Source organism: Aedes albopictus, chromosome 2, assembly GCF_035046485.1.
Source record: "Aedes albopictus strain Foshan chromosome 2, AalbF5, whole genome shotgun sequence".
In the NCBI taxonomy this organism is placed as follows: Eukaryota; Metazoa; Arthropoda; class Insecta; order Diptera; family Culicidae; genus Aedes; species Aedes albopictus.
This window is the reverse complement of record NC_085137.1, coordinates 366,877,638-366,888,576: the sequence shown is the minus strand read 5'-3', so window position 1 is coordinate 366,888,576 and position 10,939 is coordinate 366,877,638. Positions and strand designations below refer to the sequence as shown.

General features: G+C 41.4%; 1 long non-coding RNA gene across 1 annotated transcript; it reads left to right on the top strand.

The window, feature by feature from the left end:
• Positions 1-227: 227 nt before the first annotated feature.
• On the top strand, positions 228-1,440 carry LOC134287260 (uncharacterized). The gene is made up of 2 exons (XR_009997163.1): positions 228-721; positions 791-1,440. It is a non-coding gene; the product is annotated as an uncharacterized LOC134287260 (long non-coding RNA).
• Positions 1,441-10,939: the final 9,499 nt, after the last annotated feature.

Sequence of the window (10,939 nt, the reverse complement as noted above, 5' to 3'; positions counted from 1 at the left end):
TCCTTCTGACTTCAGCTAAATTGAAGAGGTACGACCCGAAACATGGAACATGGAATTACAAATCACTTGGTTTTGCAGGACGTGACAGGATAATTTACGACGAATTACATCCCCGCAACTTCGACAGCGTAGCGTTGCAGGAACTTTGTTGGACTGGACAGAAAGTGTGGAACAGCGGGCATCAAGCGGCTACCTTCTACCAGAGCTGTGGCACCACACGCACACGGAGACAAAACAGTACAGTTTGAAACAACAAACGCGTTTGTTGAATCTCAATATTAATAAATAGTAGTTTTCAATCGCAAATTTGTTATTTCAAAACCACGAAGTCGGTTTGATACAAACCGGCAAATTTGTTGTTTCTTCTACCAGCAATATTTTCATAATAATAGCCGAAGTCAGTTACTTCAAACCAATGTTTTGTAATTTTTACCAAAATGCAGTCGTTTATTTTTACTAAATCTTAGGTTGATTTAACTGCCTTAAACAAACCAAAACATTAGTTTGATTTTACCAATCCGGCGATTAAATCAAACCAATATTCCGGTTAACGCAAAAATAACAAACAAATTAGTTTGAATCAAACCAAATTACTGGATCATATTTGTCAACATCATATTTGTTTTTTTTTTTCTATGTCATAACCGCATTTTAGTCTGAGCAGTTCAGCTGAACAAAAACTCAGCGATTTTCCGTTATTTAGAACTTACGAGAGATGCAGGTAAGTTAATTTTCTTTAAAATTAGATGTGTGAATCGACCATCTTGATTTTAATTAATTGAATTTACAGAATAAAAACATTACGAGAACTAACGTGCCGGATCTCCGATTAGATGGATATCTTGTCTGCGAATTTGTTGGACCTTGTTTTTTCACCACTAGTTTCACCATGATCGCCGAGGGATAATTGAGGTGGAAAACTCCGGGAAGATCGAACGGCTACGGCAAGGAGGACGGCAAAACCGTGCTGCCGGAGATGTTTGCCGTCGGGTACATCCACTCGAAAAAGAGGTACGTCAACATCCGAGAGCTGCCCAAGATTGTACAAACGATTGGATTCAATTTTGAGGATGCGTTGGATCTGGACAAGGATGCATTGGATCTGGAATGGCGAAGAGCCTGATGCCCTGCGAAGCTCTTGTGACCGGGACAGGTTCAGCGAGCCTTCGTTGCGATTGCGAAGCAGTTTGTGAAACAAATTTTCAAAACGTTTGAGTACAACGAACCAGAGATGCTGTTGAGGGTTCTCCACATGAACAATAGAGAACATAACAAAAAAAAAATGTTTCTAGCGAATATTGTTAAGTCACATATTACATTTTGGTAAATAAATATGTGTAATTAAGAATTTATTTAAAATAATTTTCATTGTCATAAAAACAATAATGAGAAGAAGAGCAATCCAATAAAAACAACCAATTCGTTGGTAAATTCAACCGACCGCATTGTTTGAAATAAATCACATCACGGTTCATTTAAACTGTTGCATTTGGTTTGAAACAACTAATTTCGTTTGTTGATTTTGCAACCGTCATATGAAACAACCATCCGGGTAGTAATTTCAAACTGATTTTGGTTAAATTTACCAACGAATCCAAAAAATAACAACCACATATTTCAGTTTGGTTTAACTAACGTCGTTTGTTGAATTTAACCAAAATGTCGTTTGTGCCAAATTCAACATTGAAATCCGGTTGAAATAAACCAAAACGCGTTTGTATTTACTAACTTTTTTTCTCCGTGCAGAAAAAAGAGGCTTGTTTAAAACAATAAAACGCATGGTTGATTTTCAAACTGAGCAATTGCTTATTCCAAAGTTATATTTCTTTGTTCTTGCTTAGAGTTTAGCGATCAAAACAATCAATTCCCATCATTCCATATAACGATGAAAACTTCATTTGTTTCAACAAAATGGGGACCATTCGCATTGACGGAGGCTCTCTGAGAGAATTGCGCTGTGCGTGAAATCAATTTTTTTTAACATGGGAAAGGATAGGAGCTGCATTTTCAAATGCTTCTAAAATATTTTAGGGACTTCAGATTGAAAAAAAGTGTTAATGTTTTGCAATATACTTTCAATTAGCTACATTATAACTGGTTTTAGACAAAAGTTTTTAAATCACAATGTTATGTCTATAATATAGCGTATCAAAATCTCATTCGATAACATTAAGAACGTTTTGCTTGAAAAAATTTCTATAAAGAATTAGAAGCATTTGAAAATGCAGCTCTTATCCTTTCCCATGTTAAAAAAAATTGTTTTCACGCAAGCGCAATTCTTTCAGAGAGCCTCCGTCAAGGCGAATAAACATGGCCCGGATGTACTCACACATCTTTAAAATTCTTACCCCAACATCGCCACAACGAAGAAAGTGTAGCAAATCCATCACTCCAACTTCCAAGTGCATGGATAACGCGCAGGTACTCAAGACAGCATCCTCAAAAAGTTGGTCGGTTTCGCTTTTTTGCCTTTTTTATTCGTTCTCGCCTCCATCCTTGCCGAGTGTCTAAAAATAGATTTCCGAGCTGCCGCAGGAGCTCCCTGATAAAAAAAAGATCATAGAAATAAAACAGAATGTATTGTTACAACACGCTGAAATGAATGGTATTTACCATTATTTCAATTTTTTAAAACGATAGAGTAACAACATACCTTATGGTTTTCCACCATAGCATGTATTGTAAATGTCACTTTTACAATAAAAAATGGGGGTTGTTATGTATCTTTACCATAAAAAATCAAATTTTCTGGAGTAAATTCAAGTCAACTACCATTCAATTTATGGTGTTTTCATTATTGGAATCTCTAGTGCCATTGATTCTATTGTGCACGTATTGTAGTTCCAATACAGCATTGTCAGCATGAAAATACGTACACAATATAATTTGTTGTTGAACGGTCAAACTTATCATTATTCAATGGTAGTTTATGGCGATTGTATTGGATTTTTTTATCAGGGCTGCCGTCACCAACATAATCACATTCCGGTTTTGTTAGAACTAAAAGTGCAGTCGTTTAAAACAATCTGTCATTTTATGTTGAAACTACCAAATCTCAGTTTGTTCTAACAAACTGTCAAAAATTTCGTCTAATGAAAATATTTGTATTATCTAACAACTTGTGGAGTAGACCTGTGCGCCGCCGCGCCACGCTGCCGCGCCACGCCACCGCCGCCGACACTTTTTGTCCCACGCCGACGCCGACCCAGGTGTCGGCGGCGCGCCATACGCCGCTGTTTGTCACGCCGCCGATTTTCATTTTTCGCGCCGGTGATCAGTGCACGAAAAAAAAAAGTTTATATGAAGTTAAGATAAAAAAAAAAACCTCTCGATCACCATCATAAGAGTTTGATTACAATTAATGATTTCTCAACTCTTAGAACACACATTCACATATCTCCAGAAGTTTCTTTAGAGATTCTTCCAGAATGATCCAGTGATGCCCCCAGGAGATCCGCCTGGGATTCCCCCAGAAAATTCTCCAGGTATGTCTCCAGGATGATTTTTTTCTTCAGAAGATCTCTCAGGAAGATCTCTCAAATATTTTTTCAGGAGAATTCAGGGATGCACCCTAGAGATACATCAGAGATCCTTAAGAGATTCTCATAGGAGGTCTTTCAGAGATTAGTCTCAGAGTTCCTTCGGAAATTCCTACAGAAGTTCCTTCAGGAATTCCTACAGGAGTTTTTTTAGGAACTAATTCAGGAGTTTCTTTAGGGGTGTCCTCAGAGATTCCTCCAGGAATTTGTTCAAGAATCCCTCCTGTAATTCCTTCGAGGATTTCTCTTGGAATTACCTCGGGATGCATCAAGAAAAATTTTCAGAGATTCTTTCAAGGATTGCTCCAGAAGTTTCTTCGGTGATCTTTCCAGGAGTACGCTCAGAGATCTCCCTGAAATCTTCAGGAGGATTCTGGGATGCCTCCATGTGTTCATTAGGAATTCCTTCAGAAGTTCCCTGGTAGACTATTTCGAAGGGAGTTCGTTCAGGTATCCTTCCAGAAGTCCCTTTAAAGATTCTTTCAGGAGGATTTATAAATGCCACCTGGAAATCCATCAAGAATCCCATGAGAAGTTTCTTCAAGAAGAATCTTTCCAGGAGTTCATAAGAGATTCCTCCAGGAGTTTCAAGGATTCTTGCAGATGTTTCTTCTGAGATTCCTCCTTAATTTCTTCAGGGATTCCTAAACAAGTTCCTTCAGCAAACTTTACAGAAGTTCCTTCAGAGAATCTTATACGGAGATCCAAGGATACCTACAGGAGAATTAAGGGATTAAGAGAAGTTTATTCTGGAATTCCTATGCAAGAGTTCCTTCCAAGATTCCTTTAGGATATCCTTAGGGGATTGCTCGAGAAGTTCCTTTAGGAATTCCTCCAGAAGTTCTTCCTCCTCGCTCCTGGGGTTCTTTCAGATTGTTGATACTCATTGATGCCTCCATGAGTGTTATCAGAGATTTCTCCAGAAGCTCATTCAGGAATTCCTACAGGAGTTCCTTCAGAGAATCTTGTAGGAATTCCTTCAATAATTCTCTTAGGATTATAATCAGGCATATCTCCAGGATATTCTTGAGGGATCTTTCATGAAGTGTCTACAAGAATTCCTCAAGGATTTCCTTCTGGAATTCTTCCAGGAGTTCTTTAGAGAATACCTCCTGCAAATCCTTCCCCCTACCGGAAAGATCCGCTGAGGACTCCGCCTGGAAATCCTTTGAATATTCCTACCGGTATTCCTTCGAGCAGTCCCCTGGAATCCCTGCACGGATTTCTTCTGTAATTTCTTCGGTAATTCCTCCTAGACTTCCTTCAAGGGTTCCAATGGACTTCCTTCAAGGATTCCTCCTGGCTTTTTCCAGGAATTCTTTCGGGGATTGCTCTTGGAATTCCTCTTGAGATTTTTCCTAGATTTTCTTTCGAGGTTTCCTCTTAGACTTCGTTCGAGAATTCCTCCTGAAATTCTTTCGGGATTCCTTGTAATATTCCGTCGAATTTCTTTGGTGATTCCTCTTGGAATTCCTTCGGGGATTCCTCCTAGAATTCATTCTGGAATGTCTACTGGAATTCCTTCGAGTATTCCTTCTAAAATTGTTTCGGGGCTTTCTCCTGATATTCTAACGTGGGTTTCTTCTGAAATTTCTTCGGGGTTTCCTCCTGGAATTTCTTTGATGATTCCTCTTAGAATTTCTTCGGAGATTCCTCCTCTATTTGTTTCATGGATTCCTCATGGAATTCCTTCAGGAGTCTTTCTGAAATTCCTTCTGGAATTGCTTCAATAAATTCTCCTAGAGTTGCTCAGGGGATTTTTCTTGGAATTCGTTCGGGGATTTATCTTTAAGCTCCTTCAGAAATTTCTCCTGGATTTCCTTCGGAGATTTTTCCTGGACTGTTAGGATTCCTCTTGAAAATCCTTAGAGTATTCCGCTTGGAAATGCTTCGGAGATTCCTCGCAGAATTCTTTCAGGGGTTCCCCTGGGATTCCTGCAGGGATTTCTCCTGATATTCCTTCGGGAATTTCTCTGGAATTCCTTCAGGAATTCTTCCAGGAATTCCGTGGGGTATTCCTGCTGGACCTCCTTCAGGGATTTCTCCTGAACTTCGGGAATTCATTTAAAAATTCCTTCTGGAATTAATTCGAAGCTTCCTCCTTTAATTCCTTCGGGGATTTCTTCTAGAGTACATTCGGAGATTTCTCCTAGAATTCTTTCGGGGATCCCTCCTGAACTTCCTCCGAGGATTCCTTTTGAAATTTCTTCGGGGAGTCCTTCTGATACTCCATCGGGGATTCCTCCTGAAATTTCTGCAGGAATATCTCTTCGAATTTCTTCGGAGATTTCTCCTGGAGTTCTTTCGGGTTTTCCTCTTGTAATTCCTGCGGGAACTCTTCCAAAAATTATTTCAGGGGTTTCTCATGGAATCCCTACGAGGATTCCTTCTGGATATTTTTCGATGGTTCCTCCTAGAAATACATTGAGGATTTCCGCGAATTCCTTAAAAAAATCCTCCTGGACTTCCTTCATCAAATCCTACTGGGATTTTTTCGGGGACTCCTCTTGATATTCCGTCGTGGATTCCTCCTGGAATTCTTTGGTTATTCCTCTTAGTTTTCCTTCGGAGATTCTTCCTGATTTTTTTTTTCAAAAATTCCACATGGAATTACTCCAGGATTCATCCTGGAATTCCTTCGGGATTTCCTTCTTGAATTTCTTCGGTGATTTCTCCTGGAATTTCTTCGGAAATTTCTCCTGGTATTCGAAGATACTTCCTTGAGTTAATTCGAGGGTTCCTTTTTGAATTTCTTCGGAGATTCCTCCTCTAGACTTCCTTCGAGGATTTCTCTTAAAATTCATTCGGGGATTCCTCCTGACATTTTGTCGGAGATTACCCCTGGAATTCCTTGGGATTTCCTCATGATATTCCTTTGGTGATTTCTCTTCAAATTTCTTCGGAGATTCCTCCTGGAATTCCTTCGGGAGACCTCCTAGAATTGCAGAATTTCTTCCTGGAATTTCTCGGTGATTCTTAGAATCTCTCCGGAAATTTATCTTGGAATTCCTTCGGGGATTCCTCCTAGAGTAATTTCGGAAATTCCTCTTAGAATTCCTCCGGGGATTCTTTCTAGAATTTCCTCGGAGTTTCCTGCTGGAATACATTATGGTATTTCTCCTCGAATACCTTCAAGGATTGCTCATGGAATTCTTTCGGAAATGCCTCCTAGTATTCTCTCATGGATTTCTCCTAGAATTCCTTCTCGATATTTTTCGTTGTTTCCTGCCAGAAATCCTATGGGGATTCCTTCTCGAATTTCTTTAGAAATTCCCTTGGGATTCCTGCTTGAATTTATTTGGGGAATCCTCCTGAAATTGCTTTCGAAGATTCGTTCTGGATTTCCTTCTGAAATTCCTCGAAAGCTTCAATCAGGGATGTCTTCAAAATTTTCTGCAGGGATCTCTAAAAGAGATTCTTGAACCGCCAGAGATTCCTGCAGAAGTTTCTTCTACACCAGCTCCAGCAGAGATTAGTTCAGAATTTTCTGCATGGATTCCTTCAGGAGTTTCATTCAGGTTCCTCCTAGGATTCCTTATGAGATTCCTCCCTGAAATCATTCGGAGATTCCTTAGTGAAAATAGTTTGACCTTATTATCAAGTCTGATAGCTTTTGAAAATTCTGAGAGAAAAAACAAAGAACTATAGCGAAATTAGTATTTTATTGCCCTACATTTTCAACGTTCATTATACTAAGGATTCCGGTAATGTCTCAATATTCCTTTCCAATTATAAATATTTGTTATCCCTAACCTCGAAACAGCCGCGATTACTTCGGCTCCCCAATCTAGTACAGTATTAAGGCAGTTAAAAATTTGAAAAATGTAAACAATAACAAACCACTCTTAAGCAAACTATAGTTTAAGAAGCTGTTATTCAACTAGTTCTGTTTCTTGGGATTTGGCGCCCGAGCCTTCCGAATAAACGAATAGGTAAAAAAAAATACTCAATAGGTCTAATCACTGATGGCCGTGACGGACCCGAACGGAAGTAGAAAAGGTATTCATTCTAACGTAATGTCATCGTTTATGTCATCAACGGTCATGAAAAAGCCCAGACCACAATTTCTAGGGCGTAATGACAACTTGTTTGTTTTGCCAATGTTGAAAATATGGTCAAATTTTGGCCGAAAGCTGCTACCGGCGTGACGCCGATGACGCCGCCGCCGCCGGCCAAAAATGACTCTCACGCCGCCGCCGAGCAAAATATAGTCGGCGCACAGGTCTATTGTGGAGCGGATCTGGTGTGATGGTTAGAACACTTGACTATCACGCCGAGGACCTGGGATCGAATCCCACTCCCGACAAACTCGCAAAATGTGAGTTCTTCCTTCGGAAGGAAAGTAAAACGTGGGTCCCGAGATGAACTAGCCTAGGGCTAAAAATCTCGTTAATACAGATAAAAATAAAATATTATATAACAATGGAACAGTTCAGTTTTAACTAGAAATCAGCTTGTCGCTATAGCAAACTGAAAAATCGGTTGATTTGAACTAGAATTTAATTGTGTTTACAGTTAATTTTTCTGCGTGCACCAATGAACTGGGAACAGGATTTATAGTGTTGGGCAAGATGCTACAACGTGTGATCGGGTGGCAGCCGATCAACGCAGGAATGTGCATGTTGAGAGTTAAGGACCGTTTATTCAACTACAGCCGCGGTCACCAAAGTGCGGCCCGCGGGCCGCACATGATGTCCAGTTCTCTATGTTGCCGTAGAATTCCTTGCAATATTTCTTATGGAAGCTGTTCTACTCCAGAAATAATAAGGAATAACGTGTTGACTATTTCACAAATTGATCGTGCTGTTGCAATACGAGCAGTTGAACAAATTGGCCTGAGGATCACTGAACTACAGCATCACCAACGTGCACTGCTCACACGAAGGGAGACCTGATAACGAGAAAGAAGGGTTCTACGCGCAGTTGAACCAAACATATGATGGATGCTCGCCGCGTGACGTGAAAATCGTTGTCGGTGACATGAACGTGTAGGTAGGAAGGCGAGAACAACTATGGCAGATTATGCACGAATACGGATTCCCGGATAAACTGATACGATTGATTAAGGCGACGATGGATCGGGTGATGTGCGTAGTTCGAGTATCAGGGAAACTCTCGAGTCCGTTCGAATCTCGCAGAGGGTTATGGCAAGGTGATGATCTTTCGTGCCTGCTGTTCAACATTGCTTTAGAGGGTGCAGTTAGGAGAGCGGGGATAAACACGAGTGGAACGATTTTCACGAAGTCCGTTCAGCTGCTTGGTTTCGCTGATGATATTGATATTATTGTTCGTAAAATTGAGACGATGGCGGAAACGTACATCCGATCGAAGAGTGCAGCCAGGCGAATTGGATTAGTCATTAATGTGTCGAAGACAAAGTACATGATGGCAAAGGGATCCAGGGAGGAATCACCGCGCCCGCCACCCCGAATTTATATCGACGGTGATGAAATCGAGGCGGTTGAAGAATTCGTGCACTTGGGCTCACTGGTGACCGCCGACAACGACACCAGCAGATAAATTCAGAGGCGTATTGTGGCAGGAAATCGTGCTTACTTTGGACTCCGCAGAACTCTACGATCGAATAAAGATCGCCGTAACACGAAGTTAACCATCTACAAAACGCTGATTAGACCGGTCGCCCTCTATGGGCACGAAACATGAACCCTACGTGCAGAGGACCAACGCGCTCTTGGAGTTTTCGAACGGAAGGTGTTGCGTACCATCTAAGGCGAAGTGCAGATGGAAGATGGGACTTGGAGAAGGCGAATGAACCACGAGCTGCATCAGCTGCTGAGAGAACCTACCATCGTCCATACCGCGAAAATCGGGATGCTACAGTGGGCGGGTCATGTCATCAGGATGTCGGATAGTAACCCGACTAAAATGGTTCTCGAGAGTCATCCGACCGGTACAAGAAGACGTGGAGCGCAGCGAGCTAGGAGGGTCGACCAAATGGAGGACGATCTGCGGACCCTACGCAGAGTGTGGAACTGGAGACAAACAGCCATGGACCGAGTGGAATGGAGACGGCTACTATGTACAGCAGAGTCCACCTCGGCCTTAGCCTGATCGCCTGATCGATAAGGTAAGTAAGAAGTCGAATGCCGCGGCTCAACATCGAGCAGCTGCGTGAAGTAGAAGTGGCTCAAGACTATGCGCAGCAGCTGCAGTGGCCTTACCAACAACGGAAGAGCAGCTTGGTGCAGCCACACTTGAAGATGGCTGGATGGACAACTGATCCGCCATATGTAGTACCTGTGCTTCAGCACTAGGCTTCGCGACTCCGAATCACAGAAACGACTGGGCGAGAATGTTGCAACACCGTACGAGAGCGAATGAGGCACGTTATACACAGGCGCGGAACAGGTAGAACTCAGTCTTCCGGAGGAAGAAGCGCCAGCAGGAAGAACGCGATCGCGAAGCGATGGAAAAGGTATACCGCGCTAAGGACACACGGAAGTTCTATGAGAAGCTGAACCGCTCACGCAGAGGCTTTGTGTCACAAGCCGACATGTGCCGAGACAATCACGAGAATCTTCTCACGAGCGAGCGTGAAGTGCACTAGCGTGCGCAGCGTTCTTTCTTAGGGGGGGCAATATATGTATGATCATGGTGCAAAATAGAATGATGGTGTTACACGCAATATGAATTCCCAAGTAGGGGTTTCAACATGTTGTGGTGCCAACATCACCAAGTACTTTATATTGGGATTCTAGAGAAGGCTTCGGATGGTAATGATTTCAAGGCAATACGAAACTTAAATATGAAGTCATTATCTCGACTCTTATAAAATTTTATAAACGTATCAAATACAATGGAGAATATCTAGAAAATTATCAATTATAGAAAAAAAAATGGTCGTTGCGAAAGAATTTTGATCCTAGACAATTAATGATGCTGGGAGAATGTCAGAACTCCTAGATAGAACATTTTGATCGGAATCCTTATTGCAATCTACAGAGATTCCTCCAGGATTTCTCCAAAGATTCGTGCATGAGTTCCTCCAGGATTTCCCTCAAAAAATCTTCCAATAATTCCTTCAGAAATTCCCCCAGTAAATACTCCAGGAATTCTTCCAAAATTACCTTCAGGAATTCCGCCTGAAATTTCTTCTAGGAAAAATCCACTAGAAATGTCTGCCCCCAATATTTCCTCCAGGGATTCCTCTAGGAGTTGCCCCACGGAATCCTCCAGAAAATCCTAAAGGAATTTCTGAAGAATATCTTCCTGGAATTCCTTGAGAATTTCTCCAGGAGTTCCTTCAGAAAATTATCCAGGAAATTCTCAACGAATTTCTTCAGGAATTCCTTAAGGGATTCATCCATGAATCATTTAAAAAAAATCCTCCTTAATTTCCTCAACAAATTCCTCCAGAAATTTCTCGAAAAATAACACCA